General features: G+C 42.4%; 1 long non-coding RNA gene across 1 annotated transcript; it reads right to left on the bottom strand.

Annotated features, from left to right (window-relative positions):
• Nucleotides 1-288: 288 nt before the first annotated feature.
• LOC123406129 lies at nt 289-1,757 on the bottom strand. Its single transcript, XR_006612011.1, has 2 exons — nt 1,408-1,757; nt 289-872 (listed from the first exon to the last, which is right to left on the bottom strand). It is a non-coding gene; the product is annotated as an uncharacterized LOC123406129 (long non-coding RNA).
• Between the last annotated feature and the right edge of the window lie 9,587 nt (nt 1,758-11,344).

Genomic DNA, 11,344 nt, shown 5'->3' with positions numbered 1-11,344 from the left:
ACATGCCTTTGTAACTCTAGTAATATAATTTGTAACATATTATCCAAATATCAGAACACACTCGTAACACATTTTGTAACTATAGTAACACCATCAGTAACACTATTACGCTTGTATGGCAGCATATGTAAAGTATTTTTAAATTGTTAACCGCAAAAGTACATACCCACTTTATTGAATATACATTTATTAAATAAAATCAACGCAAGTGCTCAAATAGTCAATCATTTTATTATGATGCTTGGCACCATTAAAAGGGTAGATAAATTGACACAGGACACATACACAAGTTCAAAATATCAAGGTATTTATTATGAATATATAAGAGTGTAGGATACATATACATTACAATACATAAATACTAATTTTATTGGATGAACATCATAGCATTTGTATCAATTTCGCAATAGAGAACAGATCTATGATGAATATTACACCAGAACATTTGCATCAATTCGGCCAAAGAAAAACATCTCCTGAATGGTATTACATTTCTCAATCTATCAGTGTAAACTATGGTTACTGCTAAGCTAAATCTTCTAATTATATTTGCTTCTTCATCCAACCGAAGAATTCAGCTGCCACTCAGTTATGCTTCTTTCGAATCTGTAAATGATAAATGGACCTTGCAGTTATGTGATTAAATGTACATAAATATAATTTTGGAATATGGAAGAAAAGACTCTAACTTACAAAAGATTAAGCCAAGTAATTAAGTATCATGAAGCAAAATCATCATCAATTCTCTTGCAATCAAAAACTTACCTTACTAACTCTTCATTATAGACAATAGGTTCATCTCTGTACACAAGTGCAAATTCAGGTGATTTGGATGTGTTAAAGTCTTTCAAAATACCTGGGATGCAACCTACCTATATTATGATCAATATTATTATTCAATGATAATAATAAAGGAATTTGCATGAACAAAATTTCAATGGATACACATGGTCTTAGTTTGGGAAGACTATCATTACCTGTTGTATTTTCTTAGTGATTATTTTGATATACTACACTTAAATGATCATACATCTACTAGAGCCCAATCCGACGGATGTAGTTTACAATATTAAAATAGACAAGCTTCTGTTGTATTTCAATAGAAAAGCATTGTGTACTACACCTATATTCCCTATGAGTAAAGTAGATGTATGTGTTGCTATTCATAATCTCTAGTACCGAATCAGACAGAAGTAGTTTGCCGAGTGCAAACACTAGGAAAAGGGGCAATCATTTGCCGAAGTTGATATTCGGTAGAAATATTTAGCTGAATTAGAAAAATTGCATATGTATTCAGTTATGTATATATACGTGTCAGCTTGACAGTATTCGAGTACGTACTGATATGTGTCGAATAGTTAGGTATGTACATCTCCACCACGGGAAGGAACAAATTACAAATACTACCTTAATTAGCAGGAGAACCAATTAGCAGCGGGCATGTACCCTCGACGCCGGCCTCACATCTTGCTCCCTTTTCCACTAGTAAACAAGCAAGCAAGCAGACTGTTCGATGGATTATTGTAGAAGCTAGCTTACATATGGATCAATTTGTCGTGGATTCTAGTTGATGACGAGGACTGGTGGCTCCTAGCGCAGCAGGCCCGCATGGTCCACTGACCCGGCTGACCCGGCTGGATCAGCCCATGGCATCGCCGGTCATACCTCTTCGGTTCTTCATGGCCGCCGAAGGGAGGGATGGGTGCCGACAGACCCGGCTGGATCTGCCCATGGCATCGGCGGCTGCGCGCCCGTCATGGCCGCCTCCTCAGGCCTCCGCAGCCTGATGGGGAGGAAGGAATGGCCCGGGGCCAGGGTTGCATCAGCGACCTGCAGATAAAGCGGTGAGAGGCGGCGACATGAGGCCCTCTAGCTAGCGGCGGTGATTTGCGGCGTGGCATTCGGCGGCCTCAATGGCTCGGTGTGCAGCGGTTAAGAGGGAGGAGATAAGGATAGGGCACCTGCATGACCACAATCGTTCGATCTAAGCAATCCAACGGTGACGACACGTGATCCGTGGGTGGGTTATCTTGGCCAATCAAAACAAAGTTATTTTTTGAGGGCCATATTTTTTAATTGGTGTGAAAATACTTTTTTTTTCTTTTTTGGTTTTTTCTTTCTTTCCTTGTCTTTTTCATTCTCCTCTTATTTTTTGAATAAGGCCTATGGATTGATTAAGGAATATAGAAAGGATTTTAACCCAAAAATTTCCAAACATTTTTATACACTTATAATCAAAATTTCCGTTATGTGCACTAAATGTACGTAATAATTAGGAATCTAGAAAATTCATGAAACTTGAGAAGTGTTCATCAAATATCATCTACTAACTATGAAAATTGGAGTGTTCATCAAATATCATCTCATTTTTTGTACTTTCTTAACCATTATGAAAGGAAGGTTTCCCAAATTGTGAGTTCATCTAATCGTATCGTATTCCACATAAACAGTTATGAAACTGTCAGCCCTCGCCTAATTACGTAAGAGTCTGTGTCGAGGCTTCATCAAAAGTGGACATTCTATACATATACCACTTGAAGGGGATGATTTTGGGTTTTATTTATAAAAAATAAATATGCTAGTTGGGCAAAGATGAAGGATATGCTAGTTATTTTTTGCCCCCATAGAACGCATTTTGGTATTATTTTGCATATCAAGCGATTATGTGGGCTCTGGTAGATTTTCTCTTAGTGTGGGATAGAAGAATATTTTCAAATGTGGATCATAAATCGTTACTTTTGTGATTACCAATATAACGGGTGCTTCTTCCAAATAAGCTCCCAACTTCCACTTATGATCCTAAAATGAATGAATATGTGTTGTTTGATTAGGATGAGTTGAACTTTTAGTGTTATAGCATATTAAAATCCGGAGAGCGTCTATACAATGTTTGTGATGCAAGCAACGCCAAGTAGCGCTCACGTGCCACGGACCATGGGCCAACCCAGCTAAACGAGGTCACTCGCCTTAGCTCGCTCCCTCACTCGACTAGTTTGAAAGGTTCACCACTAATAGATTGATTGGTTAACCTTTTCTCTAATGTTATATAGGTTGTAACACAAAGCAGCAACACGTGAATATTGCTTAGTATATCAAAGTTTGTAACACACCTACGCAACACAAACTTATATATTACTAAGTTAATGATATGGTAACACATTTTCGAGTCTTATCAACAATGTGTTACTGTCAACACTGCAACACACATGATGTGTTACGACAAATTTGCTCTGTAACACAATTTTCTGCATGTTACATGACTGTGTTACTTAATCTTTGTTTTGTTGTAGTGGTAGATACAACATGGCATCACAACATAACTCTACAACACATCATTTATTTAATAGACTCCGAAGAGCCAACATAGTTTAATGTTACAAAACAGAAGGGGTCACATGACCCAACATTCAGAGCATACAAGCATCAAGTTTAAGTTACATGTCTGGGTACAGACATCTACTAAAAGCGGCTGGAAGAGTCTAAAAGCTAGAACGACCCTACCATAGGAGCCAGATCACTGTCTGGGTTCCCAAGCTAAACCATCGATGTTAACCTCAAGAGATAACGTAGAGAGAGCGGCGTCTATTCTGCAAAAATGTAAATAAGCAACAGTGAGTACGAAGGTAATCAGCAAGTCTTACATCAGTGCTAACTAGATATGCATCAAGTATCAATGAACGGAATTGTGGGGTTTATTGCAGAGTAGCCAGCTTTGATCTTTGGCTAACCTATTCTAAAACAAAGATTTATTATCTCTCTTGTCTCCTTACGAGAAAGCGCACACGAGTCCACATAACCATCACATCAATACACCACCATCGATCCTCTCTCGTCATCCTACGAGAAGGCCATCCATAGCACTCACACTTATCTGGACCATTTTAGAGTAACCCTTAAAGTTATCTATGAACCATGTAAATATCCAAGCAGTCCATATCCGAGGATGCGGCTATTCGAATAGATAGTTACCCTGCAGGGGTGTACTTCGTCACACATGCTTCCGCCACTTATCGCCAAGTGCACATAAAACCAGCACATCGGCAACCTTCAAGCGGAAGCCCAGCGAGGGAGTTGGCCACGGACGTTAACCTACTAAGACTCACGCCAAAGACAGTCGCCTATCTGAGTTGGAACCCATAACGGAAGTCCGGCCGAGGTTTCAAACATGGCCTCAAAACGATGTGAGCAGGGCCCCAAGCCGGTCCCGACTAGGCCGTTCATCCACTTAGCAGGCCTTGCCACAACCTATGAACGTTTCGAACTACTGTGACTTCTGGAATGAGAACAGAGTAGTTAATAGGCCGAGAGGGGTCGAGTTACCGGAACCCAATGTGCGGTAGTAGCTGGTCTTGGAACACCAACACAAGATCTCAGGTCCTAAATGCGGCGACAATGAGACAACCCACCATGTACTCCTACATGGCCTCTCATCGCTACCTTAACCAAAACATTTTCACATCTTTAACTCTCATCAATAGAACATGATCATTCCAAGACATCATTCCGATGCTCGGACCAAACTCAACCTAAGCATAGCAGGCATAACAGGGCAAAGCACATATGACTCAAGCATCTACCAGGTATGCTAGGTTGCATTGGTTTAGCTATTTACTGTGATCAAAATCAGGTCATGCAAAGGAATAGGTGCAGCTATCGTAATACAACTATCAATTGAATCATTTTGTCCTAATGCATAGAAATGAGAGCAGGAGTGAGAGAATAGGATTTTGTCGGAATGTTCAAAGGGGTTTTGCTTGCCTGTTGATCGGAAGAACTTAGCTATTCTTCGATGCCGGTGATAACTACATCTCGCAAGATCTATCGACAAATCAAACAAAATAAATTAATCACGGCAAATGCTTCACAATGATGCATGAGCATGGCAAGTTATCATGATGCTGATCACAAGGTGAAAGAGGTTTATTTGATCTATATAATTCATTTTCAAAATCCAATTATATCCTTTATAAGCCTATTGTGAATTTGTCATATTTAGCAAGGTTAAAATGTCCAAACATGTGTATAAATGCCACCAATGGATTCCTTGCATTTTTCTGATACTTTTCCATATATAAATTATTTTCGTCAGAGTTATATTTTAATTTCTACGATTTTTACAAGTTTTAGCAATTTTCTTGAATTAAATTAAACTAGAAAACTATTACTGCGTCAGGCTGATGTCATCCCTGCGTCAGCAGGTCAACCAGCCGGGTCCAGGTCAACGTGACCAGTGGGGTCCACTGGTGAGTGACCCAAAGACTAATCCCGCGCTGACCCGCACTAAGTGAGGTTTGACTCACTAGTGGGGCCCTCTGTCAGCGTGTGTGGGAAGGGGTTAATTAGCGCTAAGGGTCGGCCACGTCGACACCTACCGGAGAGTGGTCGCCGGCGACTGAGCCGCGGTGGAGGGCTCGCCGGAGTTGTGCTATTTTGCGCTACAGGGGTCCAAATCGAGCATGGTTTGCGGCTACGGGACGCTGGCAGAGCACCCGATCTTACGGGGGCAACGGCTGCGGCTAGAGTGGCCGGGAGAGGTGCCGACGACAAGTGGAGCGGTCGCCGGAGTTCGGCCATGGTGGGGGAACGGGCTACGGGGCACGGGAGAGCATGGGAGGAGAGGGGAAAGAGTCAGCGGCTCACGGGGGTTCCATACCTGGCATCGACGAGGTTGGAGGGGCTCTTTGGCCGACGAATCGACGGCGGCGAGATCCGGTGGCCGGAGGAAGAAACGGCGACGATGGCCACGCTACGGGGGCTCGGGTGCTCGGAGGAGTTGATGGAGAGATGCAGCTCATCGAGGCGGAGGAGTAGAGCGCGACAGGGAAGCAAGGGGTGGCCAGAGACGCGCAGGAGGTGAGCTCGGGCAGACCGACAATGGCGGCGAGATGAGCAAGAGACAGAGAAGAGATGAGGGGAATGGTCAAGGGGGAGGAGAGGATAAGGGAGGGACGGCCTCGTGCGCTGGCGCGGTGGAGGCAGGAGGGGGCTCCATGCGAGCAGGAGGTGGCGAGGGGCGCTGTGCCTTCCTTCTCCTCTGCCTTCTGGCACGAGGAGGAAGACGACAGGGGAGACCCCCCCTGGTGGGTTGGGCCAGGAGGTGGCGACAGGTAAGGTTCTTTCTGTTTTTTTTCATTTCTCTTTTATTTCTTTCTGGTATTTCCCTTTAGGATTTAAAATAAATAGCTTGACCAAATATACAACCCAAAAATGTTATTATGTGACAGAGACAATAATATCCAATGCCACATAAAAGTTTCAACATTTTTGAAACTTTAAAATAGAAGGAATAAAAATAATTGCATTCCAAATAGCTATTTAGTCAACTCAAAAATCCTTTTTAAAAAGTTCCTGTGACCTAGAATTTTGGTTTGACAAATTTACTTTATGTCACTATTTTGCCAAGTTTTTGGAACATTTTCCCGGTTCCTTTTAAGGTATTAAATTTTTATTGCCTTCTTGTCAATTAATCAAAACATTTGGGGTTTTGATCACTTCCTATTTAAACATCAAAGTTTTTATAATGCATGCATGAATGCTTGGCAAACAAATGAAAGCTAGGGCTGTGACAGCACCATCTCATCTCCAATCCCTAGTTCATCTCTTGTAACCAATCTTCGTCTCACGACTCCGATTGGTACTTGTAAGGTTACTAGTAGTGTTGATTACTCTTTGTAGTTGATGCTAGTTGGATTCCTTGGTGGAAGACTTTATGTTCAGATCCTTGATGCTATTCATTACACCTCTGATCATGATTATGATTATGCTTTGTGAGTAGTTACTTTTGTTCCTGAGGACATGGGATAAGTCATGTTAATAGTAGTCATGTGAATTGGATATTCATTCGGTATTTTGATATGATGTATGTTGTGTTTTCCTCTAGTGGTGTTATGTGAACGTCGACTACATAACACTTCACCATATTGGGGCCTAGAGGAAGGCATTAGGAAGTAGTAAGTAGATGATGGGTTGCTAGAGTGACAGAAGCTTAAACCCTAGTCTATGCGTTCCTTCGTGAGGGGCTGATTTGGAACCACGTGCACTAGTTTAATGCTATGGTTAGACTTTGTCTTAATTCTTCTTTTGTAGTTGCGGATGCTTGCGAGAGAGGTTAATCATAAGTGGGATCCTTGTCTAAGTAAGGGCAGTACCCAAGCGCCGGTCCACCCACATATCAAACTATCAAAGTAACGAACGCGAATCATATGAACATGATGAAACTAGCATGACGGAAATTCCCGTGTGTCCTCGGGAGTGTTTTTGCTCCTATAGGACTTTGTTCAGACTTGTCCCTTGCTACAAAAGGGATTGGGCCAATTGCTGCAAAGTTGCTACTACTTGTTACTCGTTACTCTTTGCTTGCTACATTTCACCTCACTAGACAATCACTTGTTACCGCTACTTTCAGTGCTTGCAGTTATTACCTTGCTGAAATCCGTTTATCAGAGCCTTCTGCTCCTCGTTGGGGTCAACACTATTACTTATCGAAAGGACTACGATTGATCCCCTATACTTGTGGGTCATAAAGACTCTTTTCTGGCGACGTTGCCGGGGATTGAAGCGCCTTTGGCAAGTGGAAATTGGTAAGGAAACCTTTTTATACTGTGCTGAAATTTATTGTCACTTGTCACTATCGAAACTGTTCCTTTGAGGAGTTTGTTTGGGGTATCTTCACCACGAACGGAAGCACGAGGAGTTGTTCCTCAACCTGAGGTACCTACTGAAAATATCTTTTATGAAATTCCTTCGGGTATGCTTGAGAAACTGCTCGCTAATCCTTTCACAGGAGATGGATCTTCACATCCAGACTTGCATCTGATCTATGTAGATGAAACTTGTGGTTTATTTAAGCTTGCAGGTTTGCCCGAGGATGAGGTAAACAAGAAAGTCTTTCCTTTATCTTTGAAGGATAAGGCGTTGACATGGTATAGGCTATGTGATGATACTGGATCATGGGGCTACAATCGATTGAAGTTGGAATTTCATTTAAAGTTCTATCCTATGCATTTAGTACATCGTGATCAGAACTTTATTTATAACTTTTGGCCTCGTGAGAGGGAAAGCATAGCTCAAGCTTGGGGGAGGCTTAAATCAATGCTATATTCATGCCCCAATCATGAGCTCTCGAGAGAAATCATCACTCAAAACTTTTGTGCTCGGCTTTCTCATGAAGATCGTACCATCACTAAAGGAATTAGCTTCTTTGCCGTCTGCAATCACAGACGGCAAAGAGTAAACCCCAGACGGTAAAGACAATATCACAGACGACAATAATCTCACGGTCGACAAAATTTCTGCGTCAGCCTACGACGGCATTGTAGCTTCTTTGCCGCCTGTCTCCCCAAAGCGGACGACAAAGAGCTTTGCAGTCAGCTTCTCATAGGAACTATCGGCAAAGTGGTCGAGACGGCAGCCGACAGGCGTTGCCTCCGTTAGGGGCTAACAGAGGCTTTGTCGTCTGCCTCCCGCCTCTTCTTTGTCGTCTGCCTCCCCCTCCTCCCCCCCTCCTCTGTGCCGTCTGCCTCCCCCCCTTCTTTGCCGTCTGCCTCCCCCCTCTTCTGTGCCGTCTGCCTCCCCCTCCTCCCCCTCCTCTGTGCCCTCTTCTTTGCCGTCTGCCCCCCTGGAAGCAGACGACAAAGATACTATATGGTCAGCTGCTACTGCCCAGGTTGCACAGCTGGACGCCACGTGGCACCTTTGCTGTCGGTCAGCTGATGGCAAAGGCCTTTGCCATCAGCTGGCAGACAACAAAGAGCCTATATTGTCACATTTTTGTTTATTTTTTCTATTTCACAACACATATACATATAATTCATAGCACATATATGATAAATAGGTCACAACACATATATGATATACATATAAAGCTCACCAATGCCATTTGTCCATCAACGTATACATCCCATATATCAAACGAACCAACACATACAAAGTTTCATCCATATATACATACATATAGTTGCGCATATATTGTTTATCCATATATATACATTTACATATAGTTCCACATTGTTCATCAACTCAAATAAAAACGGAAACTAAAGCACTCCAATGACAGCTTCCATGCATGTAGTACATCCAATCTGCAAAATGGGAATAAGAAAGTCAGAAGAAGAAGAACAACAACATATATATGACAAATAAGCTAAATTGAAGAAGAAAGAGAAGAAGCAAGAAGAGAACAAGGAGAAGAAAAACAAGAAGGAGGAGGAGGAGGAGGAGGGGAACGAGAAGGAGAAGGAGGAGGAAAAGAAGGAAAAATAAGAAGAGAAGACAAAGAAGAAGGAGGAGAGAAGAAGGAGAAGAAGGAGGGCTCCTTCTCCTTCTTCTTCTCTTCTTCTCCTGCTCCTCCATCTTCTTCTTCTCCTTTTCCTTCTCCTTCTCTTCTTCTTCTCATCTTCTTCTTCTTCTTCCTTCTTTTCATTTCTCCTCTTCTCCTCTTCTTGGAGCTAAATTAGCTAACTATGTCTTTTTGGAGCTAAATGGGCTAATTATGTCATTATAGAGGAAAACAAGCTAAGTATATAATATTAATGAGCTAACCAAGGTTCTTATGCCATTTTGAGGTTATTATGGCATTTTGGAGCTAAATGGGCTAATTATGTCATTGTTGGGGAAATTAAGGCAAGGAGAATATGAAAGAGGAGAAGAAAGAGGAGGAGGAGAAGAAGAAGAAGAAATAAAGAAGAAGGAGGAGAAGGAGGAGGATGAGGAGGAGAAGGACTAGAAGGTCCTTGGCCTTCTCCGCCTCCTTCTCCTCCTCCTCCTCCTTCTCCTCCTCCTTCTTCTCCTTCTCCTTCTCTTCTCGTTCTCTTCTTCTTTTTGTTCTTCCTTTTCATTACTCCTCTTCTCCTCTTCTTGGAGCTACATTAGCTAGCTATGTCTTTTTGGAGCTAAATGGGCTAATTATCCCATTTTAGAGGAAAACAAGCTAAGTATATAATAGTAATGAGCTAACCAAGGTTCTTATGCCATTTTGAGGTTATTATGGCATTTTGGAGCTAAATGGGCTAATTATGTCATTGTTGGGGAAATTAAGGCAAGGAGAATATGAAAGAGGAGAAGAAAGAGGAGGAGAAGAGGAAGAAATAAAGAAGAAGGAGGAGAAGGAGGAGGAGGAGGAGGAGAAGGACTAGAAGGTCCTTGGCCTTCTCCTCCTCCTCCTCCTCGTCCTCCTCCTCGTCCTCCTCCTTCTTCTCTTCTTCTTCTTCTTCTTTCTTTTCATTTTTCCTATTTCTTCTCCTCTTCTCCTCTTCTTGGAGCTAAATTAGCTAACTATGTCTTTTTGGAGCTAAATGGGCTAATTATATTATTTTAGAGGAAAACAAGCTAAGTATATAATATTAATAAACTAACCAAGGTTCTTATGCCATTTTGAGCTTATTATGGCATTTTGGAGCTAAATGGGCTAATTATGTCATTCTTGGGTAAATTAAGGCAAGGAGAATATGAAAGAGGAGAAGAAAGAGGAGGAGGAGGAGAAGAAGAAGAAATAAAGAAGAAGGAGGAGAAGGAGGAGGAGGAGGAGAAGGACTAGAAGGTCCTCGGCCTTCTCCTTCTCCTCCTCCTCCTCCTCCTCCTCCTCCTTCTTCTCCTTCTCCTTCTCTTCTCGTTCTCTTCTTCTTTTTGTTCTTCCTTTTCATTTCTCCTCTTCTCCTCTTCTTGGAGCTACATTAGCTAACTATGTCTTTTTGGAGCTAAATGGGCTAATTATCCCAATTTAAAGGAAAACAAGCTAAGTATATCCATACCTATACTAATTCTAGACTCCATAAAAATTCCCACGTAAATTAGATTTTACGAGTCATTCATCTAGCGTGGGACCGATTATTACGGTGTAGATCCAACCTTAAAATCCTGAGAAAAAAAATTAGTTGTCAGCACTAAAAAAGAAAAAGAAAAAACGTATCTCAATCTATAGCTGTACCAGTTATTACGGTTGATCTTTTGAAAATATAATAACTGCCTAAAAATTACCACGTCCATCGCTCGGCATCTCCTCTATACTACTAATAAAAAATCCAACACATTCAATGCTAAGTGCACCCAGCCAACGTACACAGAACCGCACGAACAATTGCAGCCTCACGATCAGACCCACTTAATTTGATCTAACCGTTAAAATAGCAACTAAGGATCACCAAAAGTACATCTATCAATTTCACAAGGCGGACGAAAACTCTGCCCTCCCAGCCCAACCCTGACTCCTCTCCCCTCCCAGCCCGTCGCGTGCTCGCCCCGCCCGCCGCCTCCTCTCCCCCGCTCACCCCCGCCTACTCGCCCCGCCCGCCGCCTCCTCTCCCCGGCTCGCCCCGCCCTCCACCGTTCCCCGCCTCCCCGCTGTTCC

Source organism: Hordeum vulgare, chromosome 1H (assembly GCF_904849725.1).
Source record: "Hordeum vulgare subsp. vulgare chromosome 1H, MorexV3_pseudomolecules_assembly, whole genome shotgun sequence".
Taxonomy (NCBI): domain Eukaryota; kingdom Viridiplantae; phylum Streptophyta; class Magnoliopsida; order Poales; family Poaceae; genus Hordeum; species Hordeum vulgare.
This window is presented reverse-complemented; position numbering and strand designations above follow the sequence as displayed.